Source organism: Sus scrofa, chromosome 9, assembly GCF_000003025.6.
Source record: "Sus scrofa isolate TJ Tabasco breed Duroc chromosome 9, Sscrofa11.1, whole genome shotgun sequence".
Taxonomy (NCBI): Eukaryota; Metazoa; Chordata; class Mammalia; order Artiodactyla; family Suidae; genus Sus; species Sus scrofa.
The window spans coordinates 83,119,763-83,134,656 of NC_010451.4; the positions used below are offsets into that span (position 1 = coordinate 83,119,763).

Below are 14,894 nucleotides of genomic sequence, written 5' to 3' on the forward strand. Positions count from 1 at the left end.
AGCCCAGCAGGGATTTTTTTTTTAATTTAGTATAATTTTAAACGTTATAAAAATAGCTCTCTTCCAGCTCCCCTGCTGTGTCTTAGATTGTTGCCAAGGCTTTTTGTAATATGCTATCACTAGAGTAACATCCTTCTATAAATATTGCATCCTTGATTCTAATGTCACCTAAAATAGAAGTGGTATAGAAGGATACAGAGAGAAAAAATTGAATTAATTTTATTTTTTTATTTTCTAATCATTACAACTTTCATATCATCATGCCTTCCCACTTTTCTGCATACCTTCTAAATGAAGAAGTCTCCCATGGGTTTTAGGATTTTTTTTTCAAAGCCAAAAGACTTTTTCTTAGAAAATTAAGCTCGGTTGGATATCTGATGTGTCATTTGAAACAAATGCCATTGAACTTTCTTGAGTACTCTGTAAAAACCCTACTAACCAAGTCTTAAATTTCTCATTTCAATGACCCACTCCACTGGGCAATTTCTTCACTGTACAAGTTTTAAAGACATAAACCAAGAATGTTTGGGATATAGTCTCAATCTTAACATCAATTCCAAAGAGAATTGTAATTGACACAGTTTGCCTTCCTTTTTTTAAACTCTGATGTTTTAATCCTTTATGTATTATGACGAAAATGTAGTCCATGTGTGACTAATTGTCAATCATGCTCTACTCATCAAACTATATTTTAAAAGACCTACTTGAGGCTCTAATTCAAATAACTTTTGAAATCGACTTTGGAAACTGTTTTATCTTTTTTTTTTTTTTTTTTTGTCTTTTGCTATTTCTTTGGGCCGCTCCTGCGGCATATGGAGGTTCCCAGGCTAGGGGTCAAATCGGAGCTGTAGCCACCAGCCTACGCCAGAGCCACAGCAACGCGGGATCCGAGCCGCGTCTGCAACCTACACCACAGCTCACGGCAACGCCGGATCGTTAACCCACTGAGCAAGGGCAGGGACCGAACCCGCAACCTCATGGTTCCTAGTCGGATTCGTTAACCACTGCGCCACGACGGGAACTCCGGAAACTGTTTTAATAACCTATTAAAATATTGCTCTTGAAAAAGAGAAAGTCATTATTCTGAGGCCAGAGTAAAAATAGAGCCAAGTTCAACCTGAAATATTAAATCTAAAATATTCAACAATTCCTACATTTAATAAAACCAATTTGTGTTCCCATTCTAGCAGTCTGCCTCTTTGGAACATCCTTAAATACCATGGCCATGTTAACAGCCAACTTTTATATGACAAGAAAGTGTTTCATGGTGACTTCAGACTGATTGTTAATCCTTTAGTAATAACCTACTGACTATGGAAGCTTGATTATGCAGCTATGTAAGCCAAACACACTTTTATCAAGATCTCATGGACCCCTAACAACTTCTTACAGTAGCCCCTAAAAATTCATTAGGAAAGGTAACCCAAAAACTGCAGCCAGAGAATTCTTAGAGGATGCTATAATTCATTCATAAATCAGATTTAATCCTAGGATCAGCTGTATACTCATTTGAATGCCCATCAACACTATCCTCCTACACTTTATGAAGAATGATAATTTTTAAAGTGCAGGAAATGAAGGCACAGTAGGCAGGGGGAAATTAGGGGAGGGAAAGGAGAGTATTGAAAATAATTTTGAGACATAAAAAAATCTTCAACTACAGACATAAAAATAATCCAGAACTGCAAGCTATAGATATACTACACACTGGAGAATTTTTGAGAATTGATAACAACTTACTTATAAATAGGAACGAAGGATGTTTCTTGGTTATAGACATAGCTGTCATCTCTGAAGAATCTAATATAGCTCATAAAAGCAGTAAACCCAGCTTCCTATATTTGCTTATCTCACACTCCCACTTCTCTTGCTCAGTGACAATTCCACATACATCTTTAAGGATCTTAAATCCCATGACAATGAAGATTTATGGCTTAATTTTTTCCTCTTACTTTTGGGTCCATATTGTTTTTACAACTCATCTTCTGCCATTTACTAACCCAAGCTACCTGGAACTCCAAGGGATGCCCACTGTAAAAGCACCTTGGTAACCCTGCTGCATGTTTAAGAATGGACTTGGTTTGTAAAATGCCGTGATTTCTCTATATGAGGATCAGTATCTCCAGGCTAAACCTCATTTCCAGTACCTGCCTTCAACTTCTGACTTTGGAATATTGAAGGGGATGTCCAAAGTATGGGGAAAAGAAAAATGCTACTGAAAATTAGGTTTGTATTTCTTTACATTATTTTTAAAGAGCGACACTTAAGAAGAATATTTTGTACTTACGGAAACCACACCTCTCAGAGTTTTTGTTTACAGACATGATAAATTCTTAAGAAAAATATAAATGATATATAAGATAAACTTTCCCTAATTCACATTTAGTCCACTTATTGTATTTACCTTTTCCTAATAGAAAACTTTAAAACATTTTTTAAACAAAGCAAGATTAAACAAAGTGCATGGACAATGCTTAATTTCTTGATAGGACTCCCTATTTTTTCTAAGGTTTTGCCCCTTCTGAACATCTGTAAGTGTGCACGGTTAGAATTTCACCTTATGGTACTCTATTTTAAGTACTATATAACCAGGAACCGATTGCATCTAAATATAGAGAACACCTCTATTATATTACCTATAGTTTGCTTTAAAACAATGAAGTTAGAATTATGTATCAATTTATTTACTTGAAAGTAATATCATATGTCAGCTAATGAATTCCTCTGATATGATTATCACATTATAATCAGTCAAGTAAGAACTATTCTTGTATGATCTCTCACAGTGAATACTTAAATATAAGCCTATGTTTAAACTTATTGCCCTAATGTTAAAGAGTGGTTCTCTGTCTGTTTCAGTCAGCACCTCAGTCCTGGAATGTGCCCACAGATTTTATCCCAAATTATTCATTTTATATGTAAATAAGTTGTATTCACCTCTAACAGAACTATAGCTAGAAGCCAATTCTCATAGTCTAATAATATTTCTGATAAACCATATTTCCTTCTATTAGCACATTCTACCACTTTATAAACAAGTGTAAAGCCTGCCCGTAGAGTATATTCAAATATCTTTAAATTTGGTTAACAGTTGAAAAACAAAAGTACCTGCTTGACTGATATATAATCAAATATAACAGAGTTTGTCTATGCTTTCCCAGACCAGGTATTTTACATAGATCAAGCTTCCAAGTATTTAATAGAAGAATTTGACTTACTCTAAAATCTCAGTCAGTTATTTCTAGGAGTCCTCAGTGTTACATAAAGGTCACTGAGTGTGTATCCACATGGCATATCATGGTGTGAAGACCATTGTGCTATCTCACCATGCCTTCCGCATACACCCAAATATGTACCACATACTTCCCCACCTTGTGTTACTCTCAGTAAATTCAGAACTTTTACTTTAATAAATATTGGAAATTCCTTTCATTATGTCTTCATAAATATTATTCACATATGAAGCATGTAGCATATTATGGTAATACCTTTTTAGGATGAATTTACTTGAGAATGAAATATTTAAAATATTTTCTATTGAGGAATAATAGACCTTCAGAAAAAGTACATACATTTGTAAATATTTAGCTCAAGGAATTTTCACCAAGCAAACTCATCTGCAAACACGGAAACTATATAAAGAAATAAAACATTACCAGAACCCAAGAAAACTCCTCATGTCTCCTCCCAGTCATTACTGCCCCCAGAGTTGGTTATCAGTATCTTGACTTTTAATACTATTATTTCCTATCTTTTGACACTACACAAGTAGATTTATATAATAGGCACTCTTTTGTCTCTAGCTTTTTTCACTAAACATTGCTCTATGAACCTTATTTACTGTACATATATTACATATTCCACCAAATATGACTTATGGTCAATTAATCCATGACAAAGAGGCAAGGATATTACAATAGAGAAAATCAGTCTCTTCAATAAGGGGTGCTGGGAAAATTGGATAGCTATGTGTAAAAGAATGGAATTAAAACTTTCTAATGGACTTCTGAGCTTTGCTTTATTCCATTGATATATGTGTTTGGTTTTGTTCCAATAAAATACAGTTTTGATGATTATAGCTTTGTAATATAGTCTGAAGTTAAGGAGAATGATTCCTCCAGTTCTTCAAGATTGTTTTGACAATTGGGGTCTTCTGTATTTCAATACAAATTTTTAAAATATTTATTCTAGTTCTGTGGAAAATCCAATTGATATTTCAATAGGGATTGCATTGAATCTGTAGATTGCCTGAGTAGTATGGCTATTTTAACTATTAATTCTTCCAACCCAAGAGCATGGTATATTTTTCCATCTGTTTGTGTCATCATCAGTTTCTTGCTCTAGCAGTTTTCTGGTGGCATCTTTAGGATGTCCTATATATAGTATCATTCTTCCGCAGACACTGACAGTTATTGGTAATGAAATTGAATCAGTAGTTTTAAAATTCCCAACAAACAAAATTCCAGTAACAGATAGCTTCCCAGGTGAAGTGTTCTACCAAACACTTAAAGAAGGTTTAATATTCTTATTCTTCTCAAGCTTTTCCCAAAAAGTGCAAAGGAAGGAAGACTTCAGAACTCACTATATAAGGCCTATATCACGCTGATATGAAACCCAGAAAAAGATGCCACAAAAAAAAGAAAAGAAAATTACAGGCCAATATCACTGATGAACATAGATGCAAAAATCCTCAGCAAAATACTAGCAAACCAAATTCAACAATATATTAAAAGAATCATACACCATGATTGAGATTTATCCTAAGGATGCACTGAGAGTTCAATATACACAACTTAATCAATATGATACACCACATTAAGAAATTAAAGAATAAAAACCATATGATCATCTCAATAGATGCAGAAAAAGTTTTTGACAAATTCAAATCTATTTATGAGAAAAAGTCACCAGAAGGTGGATATAGATGGAATATACCTCAACTATTATGGGCTATATATGACAAACCCACAGCTAACATCATACTCAAAAGTGAAAAGCTGAAAGCTTTTTGTCTAAGCTCAGGAATAATACAAATATGACCACTCTTGCCACTTTTATTCAACATAATTTTGGAAGTCCTAGACACATCAGTCATACCAGAAAAATAAATTTAAGAAATCCAAATTGGAATGGCAGAAGTAATTTTGGCAGTTTTGTTTTTTTTTCAGGGAGCATTGCATTTTACTTATTCAAAACAATGTAATATAGTATATCAAAGCAAACATTTGCATGTGCTACAAAAATCAAGAATGTGAAACTACAGGTTATTTTTTTAATTTATTATAATTGATTTATAATGTTCTGTCAATTTTTTATGTACCCAAAATAACCCAGGTACACATATGTATACATTCTTTTTTTTCACATTATCCTCCATCACAGGATTATCCTCCAACACAAGATTATGCTGTATAGCCCATCACAACTATATCTGATCACTTGTGTTCCATCACAAGTGATCAGATATAGTTCCTTGGGCTATACAGCATAATCTCATTGTTTATCCATTCCAAAGGCAATAGTTTACATCTACTAACCCCAAAATCCCAGTCCCTCCCACTCCCTCTCTCTATCTCTTAGCAACCACAAGTCTGTTCTCCATGTCCATAAGTTTGTTTCTTTTCTGTAGATAGGTTCCTTTCTGCCATATATTAGATTCCAGAAATGTGATATCATATGGCATTTGTCTTTCTCCTTCTGACTTACTTCACTTAGTATAAGAGTCTTTTGTTCCAACCATGTAGCTGCAAATGACATTATTTTCTTTCTTTTTATGGCTGAGTAATATTTCATTGTGTGCATATACCACATCTTCTTAATCCATTCATCTGTCATTGGACATTTAGGTTGTTTCCATGCCTTGGTTATTGTGAATAGTGCTGCAGTGAAGAGAGGGGGGTGCATGTATATTTTTCAGTGAATGCTTTGTCTGGATATATGCCTAGGAGAGGGATTGCTGGGTCATGTGGTAGTTCTATATTTAGTTTTCTGAGGTACCTCCTTACTATTTTCCATTGTGGTTTTACCAATTAATATTCCCACCAACAGTCTGGGAGGGTTGCCTTTTTTCCACACCCTCACCAGCATTTTTTATTTGTTGACTTATTAATGACAGCCATTCTGACCAGTGTGAGGTGGTACTTCATTGTAGTTTTGATTTGCATTTCTCTAATAATTAGTGATGTTGAGCATTTTTTCATGTACATGTTCACATCTGTATGTCCTCTTTGGAGAAATGTCTCCCAAAGAAATAGAAATAAAAACAAAACTAAACCAATGCGAACTAATCAAACATACAAGCTTTTGTACAGCAAAGGAGACCATTAAAAAAAAACAAAAAGACAACTTACAGAATGGGAGAAAATAGTTGCAAATGATGCATCCAACAAGGGCTTAATCTTCAAAGTATACAAACAACTCATACAACTCAACAGCAAAAAAACAAACAACCCAATTGAAAAATTGGCAGAAAACCTCAATAGACATTTCTACAGGTTACTTTTTAATACTGAAAAAATATATAGGGTTCTATATAGGGTGCCAATATAAGCTATTCAAATACAGAAAACAGGCAATATACCAAGATTATCACTTACATTTATCATACATACACCCAAATTAGACATTTTTTACACCTTCCAATGTAGTTAATGCTATGAATTTAGAAAAATGTTATATATAAGCCAACCTTGAAGATTTATAAAATTTCCATTGCAGTTAATTCTAGAAGCAGAAGTTTTGCTTATTGGATCATTAGCAATAGAGAAATTTTTAAACAATGAAAAACTTATTTTTATTTTTCAGATAAGTGTACTCCAGCTGTCATTTTAATATGCATCACCATGACAACAAATGAAGTTGAACACCTTTTCATGTTTATTGGTCATTTAGAGGTCATCTTTTATGAAATACCATTTCAAGTATTATGAATTGAACAGGTAAGATCTAAAGAATTTTCCATCTTTCTTCGAGTTCTTTATATTTTCTTTGTATGAGTTGTCAATGATCTGTATAACAAATAGTCCCTGCCAACTATGTAATACGTTGTTTCACTCTTTTAGTATTATTTTTGATATGCAAAACTTGTATATAAATATAGTCTGATTTGTCAGTTTTTTCTTTGATTCTTGATGTTTCTGATTTCAAAAGATGTTTCCATATTCAAAGTTCAGATAGCTTAGGTTTTTTCCTAAAAACTTCACTGATGTACCTTTCAACTTTACATTTCCATCTAAAATTATTTTGGGTTATATTGTAGGGAAAGAATTACAAATTCTTTATTCTCTCTTTCTATTCAGTTAATACAGCTGCGTTTATTAAACAAGTGAGCTTTTCTCTCATTTTGTTCAAAAGATGATTTAACCATAGTTCTATTTCTGTCTCATTGATTTATTCATCTAACCTTGTGTTGCACTACATGTTCATCATCATAGCTTCAGAATAAGCTTTAATAGATGACAGTATATATCCTCCATCTTTCTTTTTCTTCTTTGTGATTTTAGTTGGGCTTTTCATTTCTATATAAAATTTGTCACCTTGTTAGCTTCCAAAAGAAAACTTGCTAAAATTTTTATCAGGATTATGTTGAAGCTAAGGATCAGTTTACAAAGTACTGACATCTTTTCAATATTGAGCTGGCAATCCATGGAAATGGTATATTCTGAAATTTATTTGTATAATCTTTAATTCCTCTCAACACATTTTATACAGTTCTTGTGACTATCTACTAAATTTTTGAGCGTATTTAATATTTTTACTATCATAAATGGTATTTATTTTTTATTTTCTACCTGCTTGTACCTGGGTTGTAAAAACAAAAAAATGATTTATATTGATTTGCTAAATTAGCTTTTAGTTTTAATAGTTTGTATGTAGGTTCTTTTGGTCCTTCTCCTTATACAACCACATTCATCTGTGAAAAATGATGACTTCATTTGTTTCTTTCCATCCCTTTTACTGTTTCATTGGTTTTCTTTACTAGTACCACCAATGACACCAATACAATATAATGCTGAATAGAAATGGCAAGAGAGGACATCCTTGTATTGTTCCCAGCCTCAGGGGAAATTTTTTTCCCTAAATTTTGCTATTAAGTATAGTGTTTTCTATAGGATCTTTATGGATACAATTTCAGATTAAAAGTATTCCCTTTTTCTAGTTTGCTAAGAATTTTTAACTTAAATGGCAGCTGACATTTATCACATTATTTTCAGTTCATATTTACCGTATGATTTTTCTCCTTTATTCTATAACCATACTGAGTTACACTGATTTATTTTGAGATGTTGTGCCAACCTTAAACTCCTGAGATAGACTCAATTTATTGATACATTACTCTTTTTATGTAGTACTACATTCAAAGGGTTATTTAAGAGGAGGGCATCATGAGAGAAACTGGCAGCCTCTATATTTTTCGCAGCAAGCTAATTTAACAGAAAAAGTATATTTTTAAACTTTTCTTTAGTCTGTAAGACACCCTTTCATTCAACTGGTTTGCGTCTGTGACAAAAATTGTCTTAAAAGAATAAAAAGGAAAATCTTAAATTTTATGCATATATCTCTACCAAGTAAATTCACTTACAGAAACTGATCATAGGGAAAAAAATCTCATTAAAACTTATAAAAGATGGTATAAAACCATTAATAGTAACATAGCAGATATATATGGATTAAAGTAAAAAAATACCAATGCTATTGTGTTAATAATAAAATACTATTTTAGTTTTCTATTGCTGTGTGACAAATAGCACAAATTTAACAGTTTAAAACAATATCCACTTATTAGCTCCCAGTTATGTAGATCAGAAGTCTGTCATGGCATGCCTAGATTCTCTGCTTAAGATTATCAAAAGTCACATATCAAAGTGTTTGCTGGAAGCTCTGGGGAAATAACTTCTAAGGCTCATTTGTTAATAGTAGAATTCAGTTCCTTGTGACAGTAGTACTGAGTCCCTTTTTCCTTATTGTCTGTCAGCTGAGGAATGGTGGACACTTTGAGCTCCCAGGAAATACCTCCTCCAACTTAGACAGGAGTGTTGTGTCAAATCATGTTTTGAATCTCTGATCCCCCCCCATCTCTGACCTCTAGATTCAGATTTAAAGGACTCAAAGAATTATGATAAACTCCTTCTCTTAAATGCAACTGATTTGTGACCTGAATTATATCTGCAAAATCCCTTCACACAGGTAGACAGACTGGTGTTTTGACTGTGCAGCTGAGAAGTACGTGTGCCACTGGCAGAAATCTTGAGGGTTATCCTAGTATTCTGCCTGCCGCAGATCCAAAATGCAATGTATTATGAACATTATGTATATGTAAATGAAAGAATAAATATAAATTTCCACATATAAACATAGTTTCTATAAAGACGGATTCAGTTCTGTTAATGGTATTATATATATATGTGTTTGTGTATGTAATTTATATATATAATACATATGTGATACTTTAGATGTGATTTTAATGGTCACCTTCTAACCATACATGTGGGAATTTTAATATAAAGGGCAATATAATAATTGTTTGAGAAGTAAACATATTTCTGGACCCTATGTAGAAATTTCTATTTCTTAAAAAAAAGAAATTTCTTGTTAATATATTTACCTATCAAATGGTGTTACCAGTGTTACGTTTCCCAAATCAGAGACCATATTGACAGTACCCAGAGCAAGTTTATATAGAGGCACAAAAATACACTTATAAAATTTGCAGTTACTTTGAGCAGTTAAAATCCCATTTTGATGCATGCTCAATTGAGAATTAAAAGTTCAAATATTGATTTGCATAGGAAATTAGCAATTAAGTACCCACATAATTAACTTGCACCTGCCAATTGATGCACCAATTAAGTTTGCTGATACCTTAAAAGAAACTTGAAAATAAAGTTTCTGACATTTTTTGGCACTATTCTGTTGTAGATATTTGAAAGTATTCTACAGAAAATTACATGTGGTATCCATGAGAATGTAACCAATTCCCAGAAGTATATGTGACCAAATGTGCAGCTGCAATGGTCTGAAATTTATCAGCAGGTTGGCACAGAGGTCAGACTTCCCATGGGAGGCTCACTGCAAATGACTAAATGCAATAGGGGTCCTGAGGCAGATCAGTGCTCAGGAGACCCAGCTTCAGTAGCTGGCTTTGGCTCAAGGACTACCCAAAGGCTTTGGCCTATACTTGGTAGAATTATGCCCCCCCCCAAAAAAAGTATGTTGAAAAGTATGGAATTTGTATCTTGTAATTTCCTTCACCTATTTCTTTCCTCCCCATAACTGCTTCCTCTCTGGCAAGCACTTATTTATTCCCTGTATCTACAATTCTGTTAATATTTTGTTATGTTTGTTCATGGGTTTTGTTTTCTTAGATTTCATATACAAGTGAAATCATACAGTAATTATCTTCTTCATTCTGACTTATTTCATTTAGCATAATACTATCTAGGTCCACCCATATTGTAGCGAATGGCAAGATTTCATTTTTTATGGCTAATAGTCTATTGTGTATGTATATATATTCTTTATCCATTTATTCATCAATGGGAAGTTAGGTTGTTTCTATATCTTGGTTATTGAAAATAATTCTGAAATGAACATAGGGGTACATGTATCTTTTCTAATTAGTGTTTTTGTTTTCTTCAGAAAAATACCTCTCGAATGGTATTGCGGGATCAATCATGTAGTAGCCCTACTTCCATTTTTTAGGAATCTCAATACTATTTTCCATAGTGGCTGTACTACTTTACCTTCCCACCAACAATGCACAAGTTTCCCTTCTCTTCATAACCTTACCAACACCTGCTATTTGTGGCTTTTTTGATACTAGACATTCTGACCAATATGATGCCACATTGTGAGGTTTATTCCTTCCTTCATTCATTCATTCATTGATTTTTGGCTTGTTTAGGGCTGCACTTGTGGATATGGAAGTTCTCAGGCTAGGAGTCAGTCATTGTGGCTTTGATTTGCATTTCCCTGATGCTAAGTGATGATGAGCATCTTTTCATGTGTCTGTTGGCCATCTGTATGTCTTCTTTGGGAAAATATATGTTCAGATTCTCTGTCCATCTTTCATTCAAGTTGCCTGTTTTTTCTTTTTTGATGTTGAGTTGTATAATTTCTTTTTATATTTTGTATATTAACATCTTATCATGTATAAACTTTGCAAGTATCTCCTCCCATTTAATAGATGGCCTTTTCATTTTGTTAATAGTTTCCTTCATTATGCAAAAGCATTTTATTTGTATTTAGTCCCATTTGTTTATTTTTGCTTTTTCCGCGCTTACTCAAAGAGATATATCCAAAAAATACTACAAAGACTGGTATCAAAGAACATACTGCCTATGTATTCTTCTACAAGGTTTATGGTTTCAGGTCTTATATTTAAGTCTTCAATCCATTTTGAATTTTTGTGCCTGATATGAAAGAGTAGTCCAGTTTTCCCAGCAAAATTTTGTTGAAAAGGCTTTCTCCCCCTTTTATATTCTTGCCTCTTTTGTTACAGATTAGTTGCCTATAAAAGTGTAGACTCACTTCTGGGCTCTGTATTTTGTTCCCTTGATTTGTGTCCATTTCTGTGCCACTATCACACCATTTTGATGACTGTAGCTTTGTAGCATAGTGTGCATTATACATCCAGTTTGTTCTTCCCTTTTTTTTTCTTTTTATGGCCACACCTGCAGCATATGTCCCCAGGTTAGGGGTTTAATTTGAGCTACAGCTGGGGCCTATGCCACAGCTATAGCATTGCCAGATCTGAGCCACATCTGTGACCTACACTGCAGCTTGAGGCAACAGCAAAACCTTAACCCACTGAGCCAGGACATGGATTGAACTTGCATCCTCATGGAAACTGTGTTGGGTTCCTAACCCACTGAGCCAAAACAGAAACTCCTGTTCTTCCTTCTCAAGACAGTTTTGGCTCTTGGAGGTCTTTTGTGTTTACATAGAAATTTTAGAATAATTTGTTCTAATTTTGTGAAGAATGCCATTGATAGTTTGCTATGGATTGCACTGAAATCTGTGTATTGCTTTGGATAGTATAGTCGTTTTAACAATATAAATTCTGTCAATCCACAAACACAGTATTTCTTTCCTTATGTTTGTGTCATCTTCAATTCTTTCATGAATGTCTTATAGCTTTCCAAGTACAGGTGTGTTAACTCCTTAGTTAGATTTATACCTAACATTTTATTCTTTTTGTTGCCATTGTAATTATAATTGTTTTATTAGTTTCTCTTTCCTTTTTATTTAGGTATAGTTTATTTTCTATATTGTGTTAGTTTTAGGTATACAGCAAAGGGATTGTTATATATACATATGTGTATATATATATTTTATTCTAGTCTATCATAGTTTATTAGAAGATACTGACTCTAGTTCCCTCTGCTATACAGTAAACTCTTGTTCATTTAAATATGGTAGTGTGCATCTTTTAATCCCCTATTTTCAATGTATCCTTCTCCCCTTCCCCTTTAATAACCATAAGTTTGTTTTCTATGTTTATGAGTATGTTTCTGTTTTTACTATTTTTCAGATTCCACATATAAATGAATATGATATTTCTCTTTATTTGTTTGACTTACTTCACTTAGTATAAATAATTTCCAGGTCCATCCATGTTGCTGCAAATGGCATTATTTCATCCTTCTTGATGGCTGGATAATATCCCATTGCACATTTATGCCACATCTTTATCCTTTCATTTGTTGATGTACAATTACATTGCTTCCATGTCTTAGCTACTATAAATAATGCTGCTATGAACATTGGGGTGCTTGTATCTTTTTGAATTAGTTTTCCTCTTTTTCCAGATGTATGTCCAGAAGTGAGACTGCTGGATCACATGGTAAATCTATTTTTAGTTTTTAAGGAAGCTGTGCAGCTACTATGGAAAACAGTTTACATTCCCACGAATGTTTCTCTACACCCTCTTCAGCATTTATTGTTTGTAGACTTTTTGATGATGGCCATTCATGCTGGTGTGAGTTGAAACCCCATTGCAGTTTCAATTTGCATTTCTCTAATAATTAGTGATGTTGAGCATCTTTTCATAGGCCTGTTTAGCATCTGCATGTCTTCTTTGGAGAGATGTCCATTTTAGGTCTTTTACCCCTATTTTGATTTAGTTTGTGGCTTTTTTTATTTCTGGGTTTTTATATATGTATATTGAGTTGTATAAGGTGTTTGTTTATTTTGGAAATTGAGCCCTTATTGGTCACATTTTTTTGCAAATATTTCCTCTAAGTCTATAAATTGTCTTTTTATTTTGTTTATGCTTTACTTTGCTGTCCAAAATTCTAAGTTTGATTAGATCCCATTGGTTTATTTTTGCTTTTATTTCTGTAGCCTTGGGAGAACATTGGTATGATATATATCAGAGAATGTTTTGCCCGTGTTCTCTTCTAGGATTTTTATGGTGTCGTATTTCACATTTGAATGTTTAAGCCATTTTGAGTTTAATTTTGTATAAGTGTGAGGGAGTGCTCTAACTTTGTTGATATATATACATGGCTGTCCAGTTTTCCCATTAACACTTATTAAAGAGATTGTCTTTTCTCCATTGTATATCTTTGCCTCCTTTGTCATAGATTAATTAGCCATAGGCTTGTGGGTTTATTTCTACCCTCTCTATCCTCTCCCATTGATCTATATGTATGTTTTTGTGCTAATACCACATTGTTTTGATTATTATAGCTTATAGTGATATCTGAAATCCAGAAGGGTTATGCCTCAGCTTTGTTCCTTTTTTTCAGGATTGCTTTGGCAATTATGGGTCTTTTGCGGTTGAATGTAAATTTTAGAACTACTTGTTCTAGTTCCGTGAAAAATGTCATGGGTAATTTGATAAGGATCACATTAAATCTATAGATTACTTTGGGTAGTATGGCCATTTTAACCATATTAAGTCTTGTTATCCAAGAGCATGGAGTATCTTTCTATATTAATTTCTCTTTCTGATAGCTCCTTTTTAGTGTATGGAAATACAACAGTTTTCTCTTACTAATTTTGTATCCTGCAACTTTACTGAGTTCATTGATAAGGTCTAGTAGGTCTCTGGTGGTGCCTTTAGGATTTTCTGTGTATTGTATCACACCATCTGCAAGCAATGGCAATTTTATTTCTTCCTTTCCAATTTGGATTCCATTTATTTATTTTTATTCTCTGATTTCTATGACTAGGCTTCCAATAATAAGTTGAATAAAAGTAGTAAGATTGGGCACCCTGATACCAAAATCATACAAAAATATCACAAAAAAAGGAAATTGCAGACCAATATCAATGATGAGTATAAACACAAAAATCCTCCACAAAATATTAGCATACTTATTTCAAGAATATATTAAAAGGATCTACACTGTGATCAAGTGAGATTTATTCCAAGGATGTAAGGATAGATTGCTATCCACAAATCATTGCATATACCATATTAACAAATTGAAGAATGAAAATCATGATCATTTGCATAGATGCAGAAAAAGATTTTGACAAATTCAATATCCATTTATGATAAAAACTCTCAAATAAATGGGTGTAGAGGGAGCATACCTCAACATAATGAGGGCTATATATGTTAAGCCCATAGCTATTATCAAAAACAGCACTGAAAACTGAAAGTGTTTCCTCTAGGATCAGGAACAAGAACCATGCTATTTAATTGCTGTAGCTTTAATACACCTTGAAATCAGGAAGTGTGATTCCTCCAGTTTTGTTGTTCTTTCTCAAGATTGATTTGATTACTCAGATTATAACTACTATAAATTTTGTATTGTTTTTGCATGCTTCTGTAAAAAATGTCATTGGAATCTCAATGAGGATTTCACTGAGTCTACAGATGGCTTTAGATAGTATGGATATTTTAATAATCTTAATTATTCCAACCCATGAATATGGGATAC

At 33.2% G+C, this 14,894-nt stretch overlaps 1 long non-coding RNA gene across 2 annotated transcripts in view; it reads left to right on the plus strand.

Annotated features, from left to right (window-relative positions):
• The window catches only part of LOC110255478, a 157,784-nt gene that overhangs the window by 104,027 nt on the left and 38,863 nt on the right, over nt 1–14,894 (plus strand). The window contains exons 2-3 of one of the 2 annotated variants that reach the window (XR_002335840.1): nt 6,805–6,938; nt 9,187–9,356. This is a non-coding gene — a long non-coding RNA (uncharacterized LOC110255478). Of the gene's footprint in view, nt 1–6,804; nt 6,939–9,186; nt 9,357–14,894 lie in introns of those variants that run through there. The other variant, XR_002335839.1, reaches the window with a different exon arrangement.